The sequence below is a fragment of the Quercus robur genome, chromosome 4, assembly GCF_932294415.1.
Source record: "Quercus robur chromosome 4, dhQueRobu3.1, whole genome shotgun sequence".
Taxonomy (NCBI): Eukaryota; Viridiplantae; Streptophyta; class Magnoliopsida; order Fagales; family Fagaceae; genus Quercus; species Quercus robur.
The window spans coordinates 706,761-719,082 of record NC_065537.1 but is presented as its reverse complement, the minus strand read 5'-3'; positions in this window follow the sequence as shown (position 1 = coordinate 719,082).

The window sequence follows — 12,322 nt, the reverse complement described above, 5'->3', positions numbered from 1 at the left end:
ACAGGGAAGCATAAAAAAAAAAATGATAACAAGCGGCTTTCAAGTTGGCAGAACAGGATTCCGCCCAGATGGGAAAGAAAAGGGAAAAGTGGAAAACGCCAGAAACGGGGATGCCGAGAAGGGCATACCTCAGCACATCCCAAAAAAGATGGCCAACCAGGAACTTTCAAAAGAATCAGAGCTGAAAGAAGGAAAAAATGAGAAAAAAACGGAAATGGGACTTACCAAGATGATTGGAACAGGACGTGTTGTGTTTGCAAAAGGGTAAAACAGGGGAACCAACGGTTCCCCAGGAAGACCAAAAAACTCCATTATAAAAGGAAGGGATGGGTTGTGAAGAAAAGGCAGCGAAAAAAAAGAGAGAAACACAAGAAAGAAGAGATTTTCTAGAAAAACTACCAGAAAAATTTGTGGTGAAGAAAAAATACTAAGGGAAAAACAAACATTGCTTCCCGGTATCCTGTAAAAGCCACTATGCACATACTCGGATTCAACGAGAATCAAACTTTGCAAGTTTTGAAGGCTGAAATAGCCATTCAAGACTGTAATTTTTGAGCTTGATTGAACCTTGTATCACGTCCTAGTGAGCATTCTGTAATCAAACAGACAATGTATTAATGAAACATTGCTTCATATTTCCCAGGATCCCCTCAGCATTAATTTTTTTATCGCTTTGCTAATCCTGTTTCTTTCCTTCTGAATTTACCTTGTTAATTTTTGGCACTCTTCGATATCCTTGCTTGTCATTTTTTTATATTGTCAGGAGCATCCTCTATATACCACTTGATTCTTAAACAGCTCGTTAGCTGCGGTGAGTCAAAGCCCGGTTCACCAAACTTTTTTATTTAGGCCCGGGATCCTTGGGCCTGAGTGTCACAAAAAAGGTACTCTCACAGTAGTCAAGGAGGCAAGATTTTTGTTGCAATTGCCTTTTTTTGGACCAGTACGTTGCGCGTGATAAATTTTTTTTTTTTAATAGTGATATGTGTGTGTATATATTTATTTATTTATTTATTATGGTGATTGGAGGTTTTGGTCATAGAATTAATTTTGTATTATTAGAGATTAGTATTCGGAATAGAATGAGGAAATTTTATTGTATATTTTATTTTTGAAACATAATTCTACCATACTTGGTTTGCTAATTTGTACATTTCCTAGTCAATTGAGCACATTTTACATGTTACATGTAATTCTTCGTTTACATAAGGGTAAGGGCATTCATGTTCCCAATGACCCACTCCATTTTTCTTGCATGCTTGGTTATTTGGGATGCGAAATGTGTTTATTCCAAAAGTTGTATGTTGAAGGATTTGTCTATAGTTTTGAAGCAATAATTTTCCATTTGGTTGGTTTAGAATTGATAACAATACTTGTATTCCCTCATCATTTCATTCGCATAACAACGCAGTTGCCAATCCATATTTTTCATTTTTGTCTCCTTTTGTGTTGGCGCAAAGAATGATTTCTTTTCCCGCTTTAGTTTGATCTTGTACAAAATATTTGTGAGCTCCAACCCAAAATAGTGTTTGTTTGTTTCTAGCCCTAAAGCATTGATGAATGAGTTTTCTTCATCCTTTCGAAGGAATAAAGGATTTTGGAGCAGTCCAATTCAATTGTTGTGGTGAAGAAATTTTTTTTTTGCTAGCCGATTGAATCGCTTGCAGCTGTTTTTTAAAAACATAAACATATATTAAGAAACTAATGTAGTAAAAAAAAAATCAACTGGTGACAAAACATGTCAATAATCATATATTAAGAATGATAAGTGAACATTGTTACTATCACAACTAGTTGAAGGCCCATGCGTTGCACGGTTTTTGTAGAATATATATAATTATTATAACCAAATAAGTAATTATTATAACGAAAGGAATAAATTACATTGGTATAACAACCATCAAATATAAAATGATAGCACCTTAATACAAAATTATCTTCTAACATACCAATTGTGCTATTATAATATCATTTGTATATATATATCTAATGAATCTACAATATAAGTGATTTGCAGTATTGTTAACAATAATATTAATGATTAAAATCTTTAGACAAAGTAACATAAAATTGGCCACTTTTTAAAGATAGAACTATTCGAGGAATAAAACCTTTGTTCTAATTAAAAAAAATTGCAAAGTTCTACATCTAAATTACAAACCTTTCTTAGGATGCTTGAAATCTTTTTTGACAAACCTGAAAAAAAAAAAAAAAAAAATCAAGAAGAAAATTAAATAGATTAAAAAAAAACAAAGTACCATATAGATTACAATATTGTCTGTAAATTTAATAGTCTATGATTGGAATTTACTACGACAACTTACATATATATTGGACAACAAAAAAATTAAATTGGATCAAACCATTAACATATGAATTAAATCAAACATAAGGAAATTACCCCCACACAAAAAGAAAAATATAAGGAAATTAGCTTAAACAAAAGGGAACAAATACATAAAATGTATTTAATTGATTATAATAAAAAATTAGAGTAAAAAATACATACCTACATGATTGTAGGTAGAAAAATGGAAGCCTAAATAAATAAATAAAACTGTACAATAAGTTGGAGAATGAAAAAATACACCAACTAACTATGTATATATATACATACTACACCTAGAAAAGGACTCTAAGTAAAAATCAAATACTCTAAACTCCTTGAAGTTACCTAATCAAGAAGTTTAGGTTAATTACATATTAGTTTTTTTTTTTTAAATACTTTATCCAAAAAAAATAGTTAACATTATTAGCTATTGTTATTAGATTTTTTTTTTTTTTTTTTTTTTTTTTTTTACATTAAAGTTAATACGAAAAAAAAAAAAAAAAAATTACGGGAAGCAGTATGTTTTTTTTTAGAGATACACTTACTTTATGATAACAATGAATTAGAAATAAGAATCAATTAGAGTCCTGATTTTTTGAATTTGAGATATGAATGAGTTAGAGTCCTGATTAATCTGCTATTAATCTGCAGTTTTTTATTCCCTTTTTTTTAGAGATACACTTACTTTATGATAACAATGAATTAGAGATAAGAATAAATTAAAGTCTTGATTAATCTAATATTAATTTACCTACAATCTTACATGAAGCAATTTTTATTTTATGATTACTATATAATATTTTTTTGATTAATCTAATATTAATCTATACAAATTAAAATAAAAAAAGTTGTGAGCGATAGTCCCAATTGAAACGTTCAAAAGCATCCGGTGAAATAGATGATAGGAGTACAACCTTTTCTTTATTTTTTAAACCGTCTATGTTCATATCCACAGGAATTACCGCCATATAGCTTGATTTTATTTTGAAAAACTTGGAAAATTTTATATTTTATATTTTTTTAAAGAGATAAACTACTTAATGATAAAAATGAATTAGAGTCCTGGTAGTATACTATTCCTTTTTAGTTCTTTAAAAATCTAAAAATTTAATAAAATATCTGCAATTTGGTGAAGCTATGTGGCGTAACCATGGCGTCTAAGCTCAACTTTTATTATATACTTATCACATACCCGCACGTTGCATGTGATAATTTTTTCAAGATGGTCTCATTAAATATTTTATTAATACTATAATTTTAGTTATTAACCATTGGTTTTTCATTAGTTTTTAAGTTAATAAAAACCTTAAATATACCTTTTTTTTAACCTTTATAAACACACGCACACATATATATATAGTGAATCTTTACACATACCTTTAAGAAAACTCTATATATTTCACTTTTTTGGATGCGTAAAATTATAGACTACCACTCCATAATGATAGTAGCTAATTAATTTTTTTTAGTGATCTTATTTGTAACACTTCTTACCATTATCATATATTTACTAACTGATGATTTGTATAATAAAGACGATAAATGAGAGGTAGCATTGTTCGTTAGATTTTCAAGAGTAATAGTGTATGAAAATTATATATATATATATATATATATATATATATATATATATTATAAATAAGGTTAAATGAAATGTCAAAAAATGGATTTTTAAATTTTCTAACTTTATTTCTTATGTAATTTCCACTACTATCAGAAAACATCTCTTTTTTAGTTATGATTAATATGGTTTCCATAGTTAGAGTTTGATTAGTTTTAAATTTAAATTTAGTACTATGATTGTATTTAATTGTTGAATGTTGATTTAATTTTTTAAGTAAATTTAATGGTTTATGTTACTGCACTGTAAAGTTTTTAATGTTCTCCACACGGTAATCTCTATTTTATCTTTTACTTCCCCTTACAACCTTTTTGTTTTCCAATCAACGGTTACTAATTGACATTTGGTTTTTTTTTTTTTTTTTTTTTCTTTATCTACTCTTTATTACTTTGTATTGGTTTTTTTCCTATTGGCAACCTATCGTTTTCCAAAATTTGATGATGATTCTATGACATTAAATATGCATCATTATTATTATTATTATTATTATTATTTTTTAATTTAGTGTTTGTAACTTGATTTGTTTTGTATTTCATTCTTCCTTTGATGCATTGGGTGTGAGAATAAGTGTTTCCCTAGCATTACTCCACTTAATGTGGACAATTTTATTTATTTAATTTAGGCAAAATATTATATTTTAAATATTTTAAAATAAAAAAGGAGTGGAAATATAAATATTTTAATAATATATATGGGGGATGTGGCTGAATTTAAATGTTAAATAAAATTATATGAGAAAAAAAATAAAAATAAAATACATAACAATAAACACTAACTTATCCAAATAATTCTATGTAATATAATAATAGTACATTCTTATATACTATTTTTAATTTTTTATAATGCAATATCATAATATTTAACAATCAAAGTCATAAAAAAAATAAAATAAAAAAAACTTAAAACACAAAACTAAATCCCATAAACCAAAATAGAGTTCTAAAGAATACAAAACTTTATCAAGCTAAAATATAGATGCAAGGAAAATAAAAATAAAAATCCACCAAAAAATTGAGGGAGAAAGAGTGGGAAATAACCATTTTTTTGTGAGAGAAAATTATGTAAAAATGGAAGAGTGAATGACAAACTTATACCAAGAGGATGATAATAAAAAGAAACAAAATAAAGGAAGATAAAAGGAAAGAGGAAGAGTGATATTAAGGTAGAATGTTTAGGGGGATGAAAAGGTAAAGTGAAGGAGAAAGATTGGAGAAAGCGTAAATGTTAAAAAAAATGAGTACAATTTGATGAGTACAATTTTCTTTTATTTGAATTTAAGTAAAATATTACATTTTTTATTTAAAAAAAAAAGAGAGAGAAAAAATATAAATAATTTAATGATAAGGAGGATGTGGTTGAATTTCAATATTGAGTAAAATAGAAGAGAAGAAAAAAATTAGAAAAATTAAAAGATATAACAATAAACACTAAATTATCCAAATTATTCTATGTAATGGAATACTATTTTATTTTTATCTACTATTTATAATGTAATCGGATAAAATTTAACAATTAAAGAGCTAAATAATAATAATAATAACAACTTATAACACAAAATTAAATCGTATCAACCTAAATTAGAGTTCTTAAAAACACAAAAATTTATCAACCTAAAGCGAAGATGCAATAAAAAAAATAAAAATCCACCAAAACATTGAGAGAGAGAGAGATAGAGAGAGAACCTTTTTGTGAGAGGAAACCATGCAAAGAATGGAAAAGAGTGTCAAATTTATAGTAAGAGAGAAGGGATAAGAAGAGACAAAGATGTATATGTAAAGTTAATAATCTATTTATATATATATATATATATATATATTGTAAAAAAAAGGAATAAATAATAAATAATAATTACATGGCAAATGACGTGGCAATGAGGTGGCGCAACAGGAGCTCAGCAGTAATAAATTCCACGCTTCAGCTTTTAGTAATATATAGATTGCAATATTGGATCTATGAAGTCATTTTTTTTTTCAAAAATATAACAATGACTCTAAAACTATGCACGACTTCATTGTATAAAGTTAATAAAAAGAGAAAATATAAGACTACAATATTTTGTGCCACAATTTTGGACGTGGTAGATTGTGATTAGTAGAAAAAAAATGGAGAGTTGATGTGAAAGTAACATACATTAGTTGTGAATTTAAATATGTGTATCTCGTTTTGATGTCGGCTAAAAATTTTGGCGATTGTCTTCCAACATTGGAAAATATTTTGACCAATAATTCTATAGGTAATTCATATTGTATGCTCATTTTTGTGATTATGTAAAGAGTATTTTTGAAGTTGTTGAGGATTGTAATTTATAGTATCTTGCTTGCGTTATGGACGAGTGAACTGTTTTAATCATTTTATTCATAATTTTCATTGTTTAGTTATAAATATGTAAATTAAAGCATAAGAATATATAAATGCAAAGTTAAATGTAAATTTATAACCATCTATGATGAATATGATAAACAATTTTTGCATTTTTTGATTGTTGCATGAATTATTATTTAATTCTCTAGTTATAAATATCTAAATTAAGCAGATGAACTTTTTCAAAAAAAAAAATAATAATAATAGATGAATATGTAAAATCCTCTCACACGTTATTCTTACAACCAAATGAGGTGCCATTTCACTCATTGGTTTACTACATGACTGATGGTCTTGATACGTGGCATAAGAGATCCTTCCTTCCCCATTTAATTTATTTTTGAGCCCGTAGCAATATATATATATATATATATATATATATATATATATTTTATATAAGTGCCTAATATTTTGTCTAATAATAAAGAGTCCTCAAAGGAACACAAAAAGTCTTAATAATTTCACAACATTATAAAATTATCGTATTACCTTGTTTTTTAGACCAACTTTTTTTGTTTTTTACCTCCTATGCTTTCACTTTTTACAATTGATCATGTGGTTCTAAAGAGTTTGGATTTTTTTTAATATAAAATTTCCCCATTTTTTCAACTTGTTTGGGTTCTATATTCTTTTGTATGAATGCCAAGATTCAAGAACCGATTGATCTTAGCAGTAATTTAATAATAATAATAAAAATAAAAATATATTTGGTATATGTGATAGAAATGTCAAAAACAAACCAACCCCATTTCCAAAAATCAAAAACCCATTAATCTCAGTAGTAACAAAAACCAAAACTTGGGAAATAAATATGATACCAATGACAAAAACAATCAAACCCCATTTCCAAAAACCAATATTCTGATCAAAGAATCATAGATCAACCATTTCAATCAACTAACATATAAATGAGAGATCCAAATCCACATCTCAGTCTTTCTGATTAATATATACATATAAAAGGCAAAAAAAGAACAATCCATCATAGCAGAGTCTGATACATATCAGAAGCAAAGCCTCTCTGGAACACAGGGATCCTGAGGTATAAGGTAGCCCTTGAAGCTATGTTTGAATGAATAATAAATTGGTAGAAACCAAAAGATAATATAAAAATTATTTTAACATACTGTGAGAGTGCCTTTTTAGTAACACTCAGGCCCAAGGATCCCAGGCCGAATAGTTGTAGTTTGGTGGACCGGGCTTTGATTCACTGTAGCTAAAGGGCTGTTTAAGAATCAAGTGGTGCATAGGGCATGCTTCCTACAATGTATATAAACTGACAAACAAGGATATTTGTATTGAACAACAAATCAAAACAGCAAAGTAATGTAGAGAACAAAATAGTAAATGCACAAAGTAACAGTTAGGGATCCTTAAATCAGTGGAAAGTATTTCATTGAATTTATTATGATTACAGTACACTCACTAAGACGTGATATAAGGTTCAAGCAAGCTCAAAAATTACAGTCTTTAATGGTTATTCTAACCTTTAAGACTTGCAAAATTTGATTCTTTTTGAATCCGAGTATGTGCTATAGTGGCTTTTTCTAGGATACCGGGAAGTAATTTTACTAATTTTCTCTGAGTTTTTTCTTCTTGACAGAATTTTATCAATGGTTCTCCCGTTTCCAAATTCTCTGCCTTTCTTCACAATCCTTTCCCCCTTTTTATAGTGATATTCTGGAGTCTAAGGGGAACTATTGATTCCCCTGTTTTGCCCTCTAGGTACTAGAGTATGTATTGTGCCCATCGCCCAGTAGTTCAGTTTCCCTGTTTTTCATTCTTTCCTTCCTTTTAGTTTTGTTTCTTTGAAAGTCTATGGCTGACTATCTATTTCAGAATATGCTGAGGTCACGCTCTTCTCGATCCAACTTTTTGGCCGTCTTTCTTCTTTATCTTTTTTCTCAAATGGGTGGAATCCCACTCTACCGGTTTGAAAGTCTTCCGCTGCTATTCCTTTTTTTATACTTCTTCATTCTGGTTCCCCGAGGTGCTACCCACTTGCGCTATGAGAGGTCACTGATTCTTTCCTCTTTTTCTTGCTAGGTCGTTTGGCGCTTGAGAAGGACGTGGCTTCTCCTTTGTTCCTTGTGTTTCTTTTTTTGTCTTTTTCTTTTGAACTATCTTAATCTTTTGTTGACTGTGCTTACACGCCTGAGGGGATCCAAGCCTTTTGGCAGTCTCTGAGAATCCCGGCTCAGCTTTCTTCTTCAATCCTCTGACATGGGCTTCTTTTCCTTTTCTTTCTTCTTTTCTCATAAGCTTCTGGGCTTCCCCTTTTTTCTTCTTGATGCTTTTTGGGCTTCAAGCCTCTTGGGCTTACCATTTCTTCTCTTTTTCGTGGCCCCCTTGCGCTTATTTCTTTGGGCTTGGGTACTGTGACTTTTTAGACCTCAATACATACCAAAAGATAGTATAAAAATATTTTAACATGGCCTTGTCATTTTATTTATAATTGAGAGTTGAACATACTTAAAGAAACAACCCAACTTTTGAACTTGCAATTTAATAGATGGTTTGTAATCAATTGGTAGAAAATATGAACAGCCTACACATCCAAAAAAATAATATAAAAAATATTTTAGTAAGTTCACACAAGTAACAAGAAAAGCATTTTTCTGAGACTATTTATAGATTCTTGCCTCTAGGCAGTTCCATTAATAATGAAAACTTCACAAGATAAGACCCAACCCAAATACTTAAACCAACCTTGTATCTTAGGCCAACCTTTTTTTGTTTTTTGCTCTTAATCTCCCTCTATTTGTACTCTCACTTTGAGTGAAAAGTTCCCATTACCTATTTTAGCACCGCCCCGAATTCTCACCTACATGCTATATGTGCATTCGTTTTTCTTTTTCTTTTTGTTTTGTTTTGTTTTTCTTTTATAGTTCATAATTTATGAACCCAACAAAGACAACTGGAGGACCCTTATCCCCTTAACTTTTATTCTCTCCTAAGCTGTCCATTTCACTAATCAATACGTATATTCAACCTCATAGAAATTCAAGCTCTAATTGGTGTCTTTGAAACAATTCCAAAAGTAGCAACATCTCTTCATGGAATGTTTTGGCTTAATTATCATTTCTTAGTCAAATTATAGAAAGCCATTGATTACACCCACCTAAAAATAATTTTCTAACTGATATTTAGAGATAACTGACTATATATTCCAGCTTTTGAACTTGCAATTTAATAGATAATCCGTATTAAATTGGTAGAAAATATGAACAACCTACAAAACCAAAAGATAATATAAAATTTATTTTAGCATACCAAAAGATAATATAAAAAAAATCTTAGCATGGCATGTTCATTTTATTTATAATTGAGAGTTGGAACACACTTGAAGAAACAATCCAGCTTTATTTACAAAGGGATTTCGTAGCAAAGCAACTCATTCAACAATGTCCTATTTCTTTTGGTTACATAAATTGTTCGGGCAATAATGGAATTTCTCAAAAGGCATATGATACATGGCTTATGCACTTCGGTTATTTATTGTGTGCTACAAAAGAGAATATGTAAAATCACATCCCAAAAGGCATATGGGATACGATGGAAGGACTTTGATGTTGCTCCTGCATCACAGCTTGTGGCAAGATACACTGGTTCAGATGAAAGTTCACAGGTATAAATGTTGTATTGGGAAAATTTTCTTCAAACAATCTTGAAAATTTTGAGCTATTGTGGTATGTATTTCGTTTAACTTTACATCAATCTAGGGTAATCTTATAGATCTACTAACAATCTCAAATGTGATGGCCTATGATATTATTTTGCTGAGTTTCACATATATGGAAAATGATGCAAACATTTTGACTCCATATATTTATGGCCGTTTAACCATACTATTTTCATAAATACATCTCTGAAGTGGACTCAGTTAAAGTCAAGTTTAAGGTAAGTACTCGATTTCCTTCAAAGAAAATATACTAATATAGGAAAAGTAACCTATCATAGAAACCACACTCACACAGTTCCCCAAGATGCAAATATGATCAGACACTTGATGTATTAAACCATGCTTTGTAACAAAACCTGTATTTAGCAAGTTGTTCAAAGCAGATAATAATAAATAAATAAATAAATAATCCAATAGGAAAAAAAAGAAAAAGGAACATTTTAAGCAAAGAGTAGCATGGCAAGCAGTACATTTTTCATCAAAATGCATGCATAAATATAGCTAAATTGGCACTTCCTTCTCCTATAATAATTAGTTGGAAAGTGAGGCGTGAGTTTAAAACCTGCTAGATACTTCTATAACTTACCAATAAAAAAAAAAAAAAAACAAAACAGGTGAAATATATTGGTTGTAAATTGTAATATGTGATTCCCATATGTATTGGGATGCCTTTTGAGGATATTTTGTGTTCTAAATGTTTCTTAGATTTGTTTCAATGAATTACCTGCCTAAAACAGAAAATTGAATAAGGAAAAAAAATATGTAGATAGTAGAAGCGTTTAGGATGGGGGCATGAAGGTATCAATTCTACATATACTAATTCAAAGATGTAGTTGAGGAATTGTAGGGTGAAGGATTGGTCTAGGGGAGTTTCTTGACTTGATTCTATGAAGTGTTGAAGTCTGTCTTGGTGACTTGAATTCAAAAGAAGAATATCCCACATGCCTATTGCGCATTCAACATGATCCCTAGCTAATTATTAACTAAAGGCAGTAAAAGGAATTAAAACTTTATTACATGGAGTTACTTCCTAGCTAGTGGCTACTGGCTATGATACTTATACTTTAAATACATTGAATAATATTATATAGAATGAACCATTTCTTGGAGTTAAGTAGGATCACTGCATATTCAGATGCATATTTTCTACTTACCAGATTTTATAGTCATATTGATTGTCCTTGATTTAAAGTTGTCCTTTGGGTGGAGGAGATTTAGTCCAAGACATTGGAATACCTTTTAGAAGATCCAGCAATTAACAATTATGCAAATCCCTAACATCTATGGAGTGACTTATATGAGAATTCTCTGTATTTTTTGCATTATCAATATGAAATTTGCTCCCACACCTACACAGTAACATGTTCCATATGACTATGGCATTACAATTACATGACCTATACATCAGGCTGAACATGCATGCACTTGCACACACATTGAATGCTTTCAACCACAAATATATATATATATATATATATATATATATATATATATATTTATATATATATATATCTCTTCATTCTCATTGTGCCATTATTGTTAGTTAATTGCATGGCATGTTGCTTGATTTATTTATTTATTTTTAAAAGGGTATCGCATAAGTATATATCTTCTGAATATAGTGCTATACATGTAAACTCTTGCCCGATTACTTTAGCTTTAAAATAGTAAAGAGGTTTTCTTTGATTTAGTCATGGATCATGGATTGTGTTATTTGTATATTAGATAAAGTTCCTTAGCTGGAGAGCAAAATATATTTCTCACTCACATAGATATATTGTAACATATTGTAAATGTGAAGAATCTTACATTTTTTTCTTTATTGAAATTTCAACATAGATAGAAAAAGAAAAAGAAAAGGGCGCTTCCTGAAATATCTTTAGTAACATCATAGGAAAGAGAAATAGGATTCAGATTCTTTTCTTTTAAATTAATTATTATAGTGGAGTACAAAAGGACGAATTTGAAGGGTTTAAAACAGTCAGTTGTTTAAGGCGGCACATAAATATTGGAGAACATCCAAATTAGTGGAAAAATTCACAAGGGATCTCATAAAAAAGAAAACACAAACTCTTTACTAATTTAATGGCCACCATTCCATACAGCTATGAGCTGTTTACAAAGCACACAGCATCCCTCATGTTTTGTTTCACTTTCTTATACATTCATAATAGGGGGCACCGTGCTTTATTTTGTTGGAGGAATCATTCAGAGAGTGGTAAAGAAAAAGAGAGAGACAGAGAAGAAACCACAAAAAAGTATTTCTGAAATTAGCAAATGCAGGTTTTTACTATGTCTTTAATATTCCGCCATGAATGTATCATTTATT